This window comes from Giraffa tippelskirchi, chromosome 1 (assembly GCF_054371585.1).
Source record: "Giraffa tippelskirchi isolate mGirTip1 chromosome 1, T2T-mGirTip1v1.2.pri, whole genome shotgun sequence".
NCBI lineage: Eukaryota > Metazoa > Chordata > Mammalia > Artiodactyla > Giraffidae > Giraffa > Giraffa tippelskirchi.
Window position 1 is genome coordinate 189,299,771 of NC_137275.1, and position 12,335 is coordinate 189,312,105.

The following is a 12,335-nucleotide window of genomic DNA, read 5'->3' on the forward strand; positions in this document are numbered from 1 at the left end:
AAAGGCTTTGGCATAGTCAATAAAGCAGAAATAGATGTTTTGCTGGAACTCTCTTGCTTTTTCGATGATCCAGCAGATGTTGGCAATTTGATCTCTGGTTCCTCTGCCTTTTCTAAAACCAGCTTGAACATCTGGAAGTTCACGGTTCACATATTGCTGAAGCCTGGCTTGGAGAATTTTGAGCATTACTTTACTAGCGTGTGAGATGAGTGCAATTGTGCGGTAGTTTGAGCATTCTTTGGCATTTCCTTTCTTTGGGATTGGAATGAAAACTGACCTTTTCCAGTCCTGTGGCCACTGCTGAGTTTTCCAAATTTGCTGGCATATTGAGTGTAGCACTTTCACAGCATCATCTTTTAGGATATAAATTAGCTCAACTGGAAGAAGCACAAGCTGGAATTAAGATTGCTGGGAGAAATATCGATAACCTCAGATATGCAGATGACACCACCCTTATGGCAGAAAGTGAAGAAGAACTAAAGAACCTCTTGATGAAAGTGAAAGAGGAGAGTGGAAAAGTTGGCTTAAAGCTCAACATTCAGAAAACTAAGATCATGGCATCTGGTCCCATCACTTCATGGGAAATAGATGGGGAAACAGTGTCAGACTTTATTTTTCTGGGCTCCAAAATCACTACAGATGGTGATTGCAGCCATGAAATTAAAAGACGCTTACTCCTTGGAAGGAAAGTTAGGACCAACCTAGAGAGCATATTAAAAAGCGGAGACATTACTTTGTCAACAAAGGTCTGTCTGGGCAAGGCTATGGTTTTTCCAGTGGTCATGTATGGATGTGAGAGTTGGACTATAAAGAAAGCTGAGCACTGAAGAACTGATTCTTTGGAACTGTGGTGTTGGAGAAGACTCTTGAGAGTCCCTTGGACTGCAAGGAGATCCAATCAATCCATCCTAAAGGAGATCAATCCTGGGTGTTCATTGGAAGGACTGATGTTGAAGCTGAAACTCCAAAACTTTGGCCACCTGATGCGAAGAGCTGACTCGTTTGAAAAGACCCTGATGTTGGGAAGGGTTGAGGGCAAGAGGAGAAGGGGACAACAGAGGATGAGATGGTTAGATGGCATCACCGACTCAATGGACATGAATTTGGGTAAATTTCGGGAGTTGGTGATGGACAGGGAGGCCTGGCGTGCTGCAGTTCATGGGGTCGCAAAGAGTCTGACACGACTGAGCGACTGAACTGAACTGAGGAGTAAAAATGCTGATAATACTTCTGATCACAAATCAGCCTGAATCAGATGGGCGTTGGTTCCACCTGAGTGACAGAAAACCCAAAGCAATAGTGACATAAACAAGAAAGAACTTTATTTCCTTTGTCCATAACCATGCCTCAAAAAAGCAACCCGGACTTCCCTGGCAGAGCAGTGGTTATGACTCCGAGCTTCTACTGCAGGGGGCACAGGTTCCACCCTTAGTGGGGGAACTAATATCTCGAATGCTTCCTGATGCCACCAAAAAGTTAAATAAAAAAAGAGGGGAGCAACCCAAGGGTCCGATTTGACAACTCCATAATCATCAGGTGCCCATAATCATCACTTGACTTCTCCTTCATGCTACAAGATGGATTGAAGCGATGATCAAGTGTTTTGAAACTCAGTAGTTCAAATGGCAGCCTCCTGCAATCCCCTTCTCCAATTAGTTTGAAAAAGGTGAACTGCCTGTATTAACTTTTTTTGCTTGCAAAAAAATGTAGATTGATATAATGTCAATTGACTATAACTCAGCTCCTTACCACAGCCAGACACAATACTCTTAGGCAGCTATGTTTCCACCTGAAAATTGGAAGTTCTGTGTGGTTTTTTTTTTTTTTGACATGGAAGATAAATTTATTACGTAATACCTTTTTAAAACTTTCATGTATTTATCTTCGGCTGTGCTGGGTCTCTGTTGCTTTGCATGGGCTTTCTCTAGTTGCAGTGAGTGGGGGCTACTCTTCGTTGTGGTGCTCAGGCCTCTCATTGTGGTGGCTTCTCTTGTTGCTGAGCACAGGCTCTAGGCAAGCGGGCTTCAGTAGTTGTGATGCATGGGCTTAGCTGCTCTGAGGCATGTGGGATCTTCCTGGACCAGGGATCAAACCTGTGTCCCCTGCACTGGCAGGCAAATTCTTATCTACTGTGCCCCCAGGGAAGTCCACGCCTTGTTTTTAAAAATGTTCATTTTTTAAAAATTCATAGTACTTGTGTCGTTTATATAAAATAGTTTGATACAGCACGTTGTACGTTACAGGTTTTCTTTTTCTCAAATATTCTAAGGCTCTCCTACTCCTTCTCTTTTGCTAAAGTAAAGGCACTTGAAACAACATGCAAACAAGTTTTCAAAAAGAAAATGTGGGCTTTCATGGTGGTCCAGTGGTTAAGAATCTATCTTCCAACTCAGGGGACTCGGGTTGGATCCCTGGTTGGGGAACTATGATCCCACATGCCACCAGGCAAAAAGAGGAACACCACAACTACGGATGCCTGTGTACCCTAGAGCCTGTGCTCCGCAACTTGAGAAAGCCTATGAGACGCAATGAAGACCTAGCACTGACGAAAAATAAATTAAAAAGACAAGAAAAGAAAACGAATTGAACAAAATTTTAGTAGCACTACACCAACCAGCTTTAAAATTAGGACAAAATATCTGAATTGGATGTCACACCCTTTTAAGGAAGTTATCATTCATGCTTTTTTCATCTTAAAGCATGCTCACAAAGCAGCAACAACAGAAAAAATAAAACAGTCTACAACAATCAATTCTATTTGTTTGCTGAACCTAACAGGTTTATATCAATGCAAAGAAGGAGTGTGAAGAATGCATATCCAGGGAAAAGTAGCAACCTCTGACCAGCCACATATATTCCCCCTAGTTGATAAATCTCAAATAACTAATCTGTATTCAAAGTAACTATAAACCCCATGAAGGCTGGAGGCAGTTTTTTTCTTTATGGAAAGGAGAGAATTTACTTTTCAGAACCTTGAAGGGGATCTGATAAAGAAACTTGCTCCCATTAGAGTTATAATGAGGAAAGAAGCAGCTAAAAGACAAGTTCAGAAATGTGCTAGAAATGCTATTATACTGATACTAAAACGAATGTACTCAATGTTTCTGGGCTTCTCAGGTGGCTCAGTGGTAAAGAATCTGCCTGCCAATGCAGGATATGCAGGAAATTCTATCCCTGGGTTGGGAAGCTCCCTTGAAGAAGGAAATGGCAACCCACTCCAGTATTCTTGCCTGGGAAATCCCATGGACAGAGGAGGCTGGCAGGCTATAGTCCACGGAATCACAAAGAATCAGGCATGACTGAGAGACTGAACCACGCAGTCAATGTTTCTATAACACTTTTAAAAATTGTTACAGTTACTCTCATTAAATCCTCACCCAAAAAACCCAAAATTGTAGTTTGTATGATCATCCTCATTTAACAAAAGAGAAAGCTGAAATTTAAAGAACATGAATGATTTACCCAAGTTTTAAAGCAATGGACTAAAATTAGTGTTCTTAAGGTCTAGACTTCAGAACCTGTGTTCTTTCTTCCCTTCCAGTATACCTCCTTCTATGGAATTTGATGAAGCACATTTGTCTCCATGTTGGAAGTAGATGGTGATGACTCCCAAAATCTCTGGGTAATGTATCAATACAAGGTGACCTGAGATCTGAGCTACAAGACATAGTCGGATCATTGAAGAAAAGACCCAGTCCTTTGTTATAAGATTGTCTTTCTATAAATCAGAGGACTTGCTGAAAGCTACATTTTTTATTTCTAAGTGAGGTGTACTGGCATGAAAGCCTAGAATTCTCCCATGTGCACTGTTTCCTGAGACATTGAGTTTCTGACCCTTTTTCTGCCTCAGTTTTCATCAGCATTCCTATACTGCTAGGATGCAGAAACACTGTGTGATTCCATTCTTAGGACATATCTGAAGCAGTCAAAGTCATAGAAACAGAAAGTAGAAATGTGATTACCAAGGGCTGGGGGTCAGAGGAAGGAGGAATTCATCTGAATGAGTACAGAGTTTCAGTTTTTCAAGATGAGAAAGTTCAAAAGATCTGTTATACAACATAAATAGACTTGATGCTCCTGGACTGGACATTTTTAAATTATTAAGATGGTAAATTTTATGTGTTTTTTAATTGAGATACACTTGATATACAATATTGTATTAGATTCAGGTGTACAACATAGTGATTCAAAATTTTTATAGGTTATACTCCATTTAAAGTTGTTATAAAATATTGGCTATATTATCTGTGCTGAAAAATACATCCTTGTAGCTTATTTATTTTATACAGACTAGTTTGTAACTCTTACTCCACTACCCCTATCTTGTCCTTTCCCTGCTTTTCTCTCCCCCTTGGTAACCGCTACACACAGACACACACACACTTAGGTAAGGAGCAGAATTCCACAGGTGAAAAGTAGGATGCTGGCCCAGGAATTAGTTATACAGCTTTGAGATGCCAATCTAAATTGTCACTAGGTAGCTAAGCCATGGACAGAGGAGCCTGGCGGGCTATTGTCCATAGGGTCACAAAGAGTCGGACACGACTGAAGTGACTTAGCACACACACACACAGCTAAGCCATAGCTTTTGAGTACACCATGTGTGATCAGATTGGAACTGAGCTACTGAGGTTTTTCAACTCTTTACAGGTTGGGTTGAATTAAGTGCTGCCAATGCCAAATCTACTGAGGAGAGGAGATGAATTGAGGCAGATTGTTGGGTACTGTGTTAGCGCACAGCTAGTTCGGTCCTTCTCACACCAAAGACAGTGGATAAATCTTTATTATTGGAATTGATTGAACCCTAATAGTATCTGGTGTTGACTCTCCTGATTTCGGGGATGTTCTCCTAAGAAACAATACATACTGTCATGGAAACCCCAGCCATGTGCCTCTAATCAGCCTGGTCTCTGCATCACTTTGGGCTTCCCAGTGGTTCCGTGGTAAAGAACCCGCCTGCCAATGCAGGAGATGCAGGTTCAATCCCTAGGTCAGAAAGATCCCCTGGAGGAGGAAATGGCAAACCACCCACTCCTGTATTCTCGCCTGGGAAATTCCATGGACAGAGGAGCCTGGCAGGCTACAGTCCATGGGGTCACAAAAAGTCGGACACAACAGAGTGACTGAACAACAGCAACAATTGCATCACTCCAGCTGTTGGTGCTACTTGTGGGTATGTGCTGGGACTGGATCTCCAACTTCCATTTTTCCAGGAACTTGCTCCTGTGTACATTCTTCTTATTTTCCTTTTTTCCTCTTACTGGATTTGTTACCCTACCTGTATCTCCCTCCAGTTTTCCCTTCTGCCCTACTAGACTCCATCTATTACTATATTTTTCCATTTGCTTCATCCCTTCTCTATTTTATGTTTTTTAACATTGAACACAAAATACATTATATTTAGCCACAAACTCTGGGATTCACTGGATTTCCCCAGTGATTCAGTGGTAAAGAATCAGCCTATAATGCAGGAGAGCAGGTTCAATCCCTGGGTCAAGAAGATTCCAGGGAGGAGGAAATGGCAACCTACTCCAGTATTCTTGCCTAGAACATCCCATGGACAGAGAAGCCTGGTGGGCCCCAGTCCATGGGGTCACAAAGAGTTGGACTGATTGAGCTTCCAAGCACTGGGATTCGTTAGAATAGAGAGCTAAGTTTTCTTAGCACCTGCATGCAATAACCAAAGAAGGTTTGATAACAATAGCCTTAGATATAAAATAAGGACCAATAAGCCATTCTTATCCTCCTGATAGAAATACAGTGGTTGTGGAATTCTCAGTCAAAGGGCTTCTTTCAGGAAAAATCTGACTCATCTTCCTATAGCTAACCTGTGGTACTCTGAAAATATTCACGTACAAGTTATTAGTGTCAGACATGCAGATTTGCACAAAGGCATATAAAGGTCTGAAACTTGATAAACATTTTTTATTAAACTGGAAAAGACCTTCTTCTTTGCTCTAATCATGTTTTATAGTAATTCATTTCTTTGTATGAACCCTTTTGAAGATGGTAAACCAAGGCCGAAGTGATGGAAAGATATATTCTGGAAGATCTCCCAAAAGGGAGTTCCCAATGTGAAGCAACATAGGATGAAAAGGCAGAATAATGACCCTAAGGTTGATTCTGACCAGAGAGTCCAAGCTCTAACTCTGACTCTGCCTCTCACTGTTGACCTGACCTCGGGTAAGTTACTTAGTGACTCTCAAGCTCTACTCTGTTCACCTATTTGATTGGGATAAAGATACAACTCACCTGGTAGAGTTAATAAGGAAATGACTGTCTTATCACAGTTATTCTCAGGGCACAGTAAGATTTGGGTAACTGGTAATACTGAAAGCAACATAAAACCCCTGTTCCTGACATAAGAGAGTAGGTTTTGGGTTCTTTATTCATAGTCTCAAATTGACTATTTTTTTTTCCCAAGCTTTAAATGTTTTATTTTGTACTGCGGTATAACCAATTAACAATGTTGTGGTAGTTTCAGGTGAACAGCGAAGGGACTCAGCCATACATATACTATACATGTATCCATTCTCTCCCAAACTTCCCTCCCATTGAGGCTGGCACATAACATTGAGCACAGTTCCATGGGCTATACAATAGATCCTGTTGGTTACCCATTTTAAATATAGCAGTGTGTACATGACCTTCCCAAAGTCCCTAACTATCCCTGCCCCACTGGCAACCATAAGTTAGTTTTCTAAGTCTGTGAGTGAGAGAGCAGGTATTAAAAGAATTCTGAACACTCAGAAAAAGTGAAAGTGAAAGTCACTCAGTCGTGTCCGACTCTTTGTGACTCCATGAACTATACAGTCCATGGAATTCTCCAGGCTAGAATACTGGAGTGGGTAGCCTTTCCCTTCTCCAGGGGATCTTCCCAACGCAGGGATCGAACCCAGGACTCCCTCATTGCAGGCAAGTTCTTTACCAGCTGAACCACAGGGAAGCCCAAGAATACTGGAGTGGGTACCTTTCCCTTCTCCGGCGGATCTTCCCAAGCCAGGAATCGAATTAGGGTCTCCTGCATTCCAGGCAGATTCTTTACCAACTGAGCTAAATACTCAGAACTCTTCAGCTATTAGGTAGCTGTAATTCATATTTACAACAGCAGGTGGCACTAATACCATATTTATCTGATACTACATGGCCCCCTGAATTTTTTCTTTTTTCTTTTTTTTGAAGCATTCCCTTTTGGCTTTCTTTTCCAGAAACAGCATCTCCTCCTTGATCTTTTCAATTTTTGTTATCCTTCTATGGTTTAGTAAACTATTTTCAGTAGCATAGCCTAGTAAATTGTTTCTATTTTTAATATTTTTAATGCAGACACAAATTTCCATGGGCTGATTACATGAAATTTTTAATATTTATTTTGAAGTTTTTCCCTCTTTCTAATTCATTCTCTAAATTTGACCATATCGTTTCCCTGTGGGCATTGAAACAAGAGTATTTTACATCTGTGTTCTCCTTTGATCCTAAGAAAAGTTCAAGCCCCCTTTTCCATAATACCACAAGATAACAACAAATACATTTATTAGAAGGAATGTTTGAAGAAAACACTTTGAGCTTGGCAAAAGGAAAACTATCAATGCTTCTGAAATCATTTTTAAATTTCATGATGGATCTGCTCATGGTTAATTCAGCAGCGATGATCATAACATTTTTCCAATTCAGTTTGCATTGCTCTCACAATGTATCAGTGTATGTAATAACCTTTGCTGCTGCCGTTGCAACTAATGGCAAGTCATTCTCTAACCCAGCCTGGAAGGCACAGGTTTGACTTTATGTGGTTGCATCAAGCTTGAACTGTGACACGGGCCCGGGTTCCCTTTTGTCACCGAGTTTAGAGATCTTCTAAGAGTTAACCCAGTTCCTCACAGTAAGATGCTCACTCAGAGCCAGCTGAAGGCAAAAACACAGGCTTTTGCAAAGTGTATTTGTGCAACCACATCCCAGAGTCTCAGTTGCAACCTAATTCTGTGGTCAGAGCACACGCACAGTGGTGTTAAGAAAGATTGACCACAAGGGCAGGGCTGTCAGTTCACACAGGGACAAGAGGTGAACCCTGAGGATCTTGTAATGCCTTTTAGGGGGTAGTGGCACCAGGTTAGGGGGAGGAATTTACAGCGACATCCTGCAACCCACTGAAACGTCCATTCCCTCCAAAAGCACAAGCTAGTGACAAAATTACAGCAATCAGGTTGACCTATTTAGACTTCTCTGTAACAAGTAGTATCATTTTGAACCTAAATTCTCTTCCATGTTTAAGGATGGATAAGTTTTCAGTGGGGGGGGGCAGGAGAAAACTTTGCAGAAACTGAAATATCACATGTGTACAATCGACTAGTAAATTTCATGAAATAGCCATATTTTTATTTTTGGCCAATGAGGTCCCCTCACATGGACATCAAAAGAAGAGATAAGAGTGATGATAAAATTCTGATGTAGTGGAAAATATTCATTGTTGATTCTGTTAGCCAGTAATTTTACTAGCAAATAATTACAACTGGGGCTTCCCAGGTGGTGCTAGTAGTAAAGAATCTGCTTGCCAATGTAGGAGATGTAAAAGATGCAAGTTCAATCCCTGGGTTGGAAGATTCTCTGGAGGAGGAAATGGCAACCCACTCCAGTATTCTTGCCTGGAGAATCCCATAGACAGAGGAGCCTGGCAGGCTATAGTCCATAGGGTCAAAAAGAGTTGGACGCAACTGAAGCAACTGAGCACACACACAATGACAACCAGATCTCCTGTAATTTCTGTCTTGCATTTCCTTGTATTGGATAAAGCAGTCCTGAATATTGGTCTAAAGATGGTATTAGAGCAGGGGTCCCCAGCCTCTGGGATCTAATGCCTGATGACCTGAGGTGGAGCTGATGTAATAATAATAGAAATAAAGTGCATATAAATGTAATGCTCTTAAATCATTCCAAAACCATCCCCGTCTCCCGGGTCCATGGAAAAACTGTCTTCCATAAAACCAGTCCCAGGTGCCAAAAAGGTTGGGGACTGCTGTATTAGAGGACTTAATTTCTTATTTCCAGTGAATGGGACAATTTGCACTTCAGTGTGATGCAAGCTGCTTGTTTCTAACATAGACTTTTCATCAAATTAAGGATGTATATCCTGTTCTTGGGGCTTACCAGGTGGTGCTAGTGGTGAATAACCTGCCTGCTAATACAAGAGACATAGAAGATGAAGGTTTGATCCCTGGGTTGGGAAGATCCCTTGGAGGAGGGCATTGCAACCCACTCCAGTGTTCTTGCCTGGAGAATCCCATGGACAGAGGAGCCTGGTGGGCGATAGGACACAGTATATCCAATTCTTAGTTGATTAAGAGTTTGGATCAAGAGTGAATGTTAGTTTTGTCAAACATCTTTGCATATCTACCCAGATGATCATTTGTTTTTTCTGAGACCTTTTGATGAGATAAATTCTGTTGATAAATTTCCTACAACTGCATCACCCTTCTACTTTTAGAATAACACTTAAGTCCACTCTGCATTGTTCTTTTCATAGAGATGAGATTCACTAATATTTTATCATCTCTGTAGCTATATTTGTACAAATATAAATTTGCATTTATATTTTTCTTCTATACTGTAATGAGTTCTTCTGCCAGGGTGATGTTGTTTCATAAAATAACTTAGGAAGCATTCCACCTTTTTCTATGGAATAGTTAATACTACATTCAACTGATCTATCCTTTGAATATACAGAAGTAAATGCCTTTATATTTAGAGCTGGCATTTTTCTTTTAGATGTAATATCTGGGCCATATTTTCCATGCCTTCTCTGCTGTTTAGACACGGTCAAAGTGGCTCAGCTGGTAAAGAATCCGCCTGCAATGCCGGAGACCTGGGTTCGATCCCTGGGTTGGGAAGATCCCCTGGAGAAAGGAAAGGCTACCCACTTCAGTATTCTGGCCTGGAGAATTCCATGGACTGTGTAGTCCATGGGGTTGCAAAGAGTTGGACACAATTGAGTGGCTTTCACTATGCTGTTTGGTCAGCTCAAATTTTCTATTTCTTGGCTCAGTTTTATCCATCTACACTTTCCTAGAGAATTCTGTCTTTCCTTGTGGTTTTTACAATTTATTAATTAAGAACTATGCAGCATAGTCTTTTGTAAATTTGATTCTCTACACCTATGGTCTTATATCCTTTTGTCTTCCTTTGTGTACAGTATCTATAGTTTTCTCTTGACTAGATTCACTCCAGGTCTATTCAGTTGATGAGAACACTCGTATTCCTTTGTGTACAGTGTCTATAGTTTTCTTTTCTCTTGACTAGATCACTCCAGGTCTATTCATTTAATCAGAATGTTTCTACTTAAAACAGCTTACAGAACATCAATTAAAATATATGGCCAGTGGAATTTTCCTGTTGTTCACATTCTAAGTAAACAAGAGTTTCCTATCTTCTAATAATACACCATTGAGAAGAATTCTAACATACCTACCCAGACCATGAGTTACAAAAACAGTTTTAAAAAGAGGAAGACTCTGACCTCCCTGGTGACGCAGTGGCTAAGACTCTGTGCTCCCAATGCGGGAGGCTCAGATTTGATCTCTGTTCAGGGGAGTAGTTTCCATATGACTCAACTAAAGTCTTCACATGCTGCAACACCAACAAAAAGATCATGCTGCAACCAAGACTGAAGATCCTAAGTACCGCAGCTAAGATCTTATGCAGCCAAATAAGTAAAATAAATCTTAAAAAATAAGAAGACTAAAGTCAAGCAAGGCCTTTTTGGCAAATTACAGGAGAAACCAAAACACAATTCCCAGGGCCAGACTCTCTCTTGGCACTTGAAGTGTGAGCCGAGCCCAAAGTTAACAAGGACAGACTTTAACAGTCAGATGGTTTCTAAATAGAATTTGCTCCAGAAAGAACGTCAGTGAGATTATTTCTCCTCCTAAGAGACTTTTTGCATATGTTCTATGAGTCGTTTTGAGAAACAAACCCTGAGGCATCATTTTATGGAGGGAAGGGCTTGTTTAAATAAGAACATTATGCCACAGTAGCATGACTAAGAAACCCTGTAAGAAAGGAACCCCTGAGCCAGCTGGGCCAGGTGATTGCTCCAAGTTACTTAGAGAAAGCTTGTTATTGTGAAAGAAGTGTGTTCAGGAATATTGCCTAAAGATGACGCAAAACAATCCTGAGATGAAGCCATACCTTGAGATGGAAGATTGTACAAGAAAGACTGCATCCATTATGTTGCCTACAAGTTAACATTAAAGGTTTGTTGCTAAGCTATCATTCATGGGCTTTGCAAACAAGTATTTGCTTGGTTTGAAGAACAACTTTCAAAATATCTTTAACTTAGGGGCTTCCATGATGGTTCAATGGCTAAGACTCTGCACTCCCAATTCAGGGGCCCCAGATTCGATCCCTGGTCAGGGAACTAGATCCCAAAGCTGCAACTCAGAGTTTGCATGCCACAACTAAAGATCCTGCAAGCCACAATGAAGATGAAAGATCCCGCATACCACAACTAAGACCTGGCACAGCCAAATGATTTAATATATATATTTAAAAAATTAATTGAAATTACTAATAAAAAAATCTAAATTTAAAATCTTATCATCCAAATGAGCAATCCCTAAAAACTTGGGTTACTTTTATTGTGACAATAACAACTCTGTGTTAAATGTAGGTTCTCTCAAGAGGATAAAAGTAGTTGACATTCCAAAACATGAATTCTGAGGCCAAGGACTAGTTGAAGATGGCAAATAATTGTCTAAATCCTATTGAACTAATGAAGATAAAAGCAGTTAAGAATATCACCCATGTGTTTATCTGAAGGAAATGAAAACAGGGTATCTAAGAGATCTAGGAGCCCCCGTGTTGACTGCAGCATTATACTCCATAGCCAAGGTGTGGAAATGACCGAAGTTTCCATTAAGAGATGAACAGATAAAGAAAATCTGGTATATATCGACAATGGAATATTACTCAACCATGAGAAAGAAGGAAATCCTGCCATTTCTAGCTACATGGATGGACCTTGAGGGCATTATACTAAGTAAACTATGTCAGACAGAGAAGGACAAGCGCTATATGATCTCACTCACAAGTGGAGCTTAAAGAAAAGAACTCATAGAAACAGAGTAGAATGGTTGTTGCCAGGAGCTGGGGGATGTGGGAAATGGGGAGATGTTGGTCAAAGGGTTCAAACTTCCAGTTGTAAGATGAGTAAGTTTTGGGACATCCCAGGTAGTCCAGTGGTTAAGACACCATGCTTCCACTGCATGGGACAAGTTCCATCTCTGGTCAGGGAACTAAGATCCCACCTACTGCATACTATGCAATATGGCCAACATTTTTTAAAATGA

General features: G+C 40.6%; 1 long non-coding RNA gene across 2 annotated transcripts in view; it reads left to right on the forward strand.

The window, feature by feature from the left end:
• The window catches only part of LOC145515675 (uncharacterized), a 143,143-nt gene that overhangs the window by 125,178 nt on the left and 5,630 nt on the right, over window positions 1-12,335 (forward strand). The window contains exons 5-6 of one of the 2 annotated variants that reach the window (XR_014060965.1): window positions 3,542-3,622; window positions 6,007-6,183. This is a non-coding gene — a long non-coding RNA (uncharacterized LOC145515675). Of the gene's footprint in view, window positions 1-3,541; window positions 3,623-5,629; window positions 6,184-12,335 lie in introns of those variants that run through there. The other variant, XR_014060964.1, reaches the window with a different exon arrangement.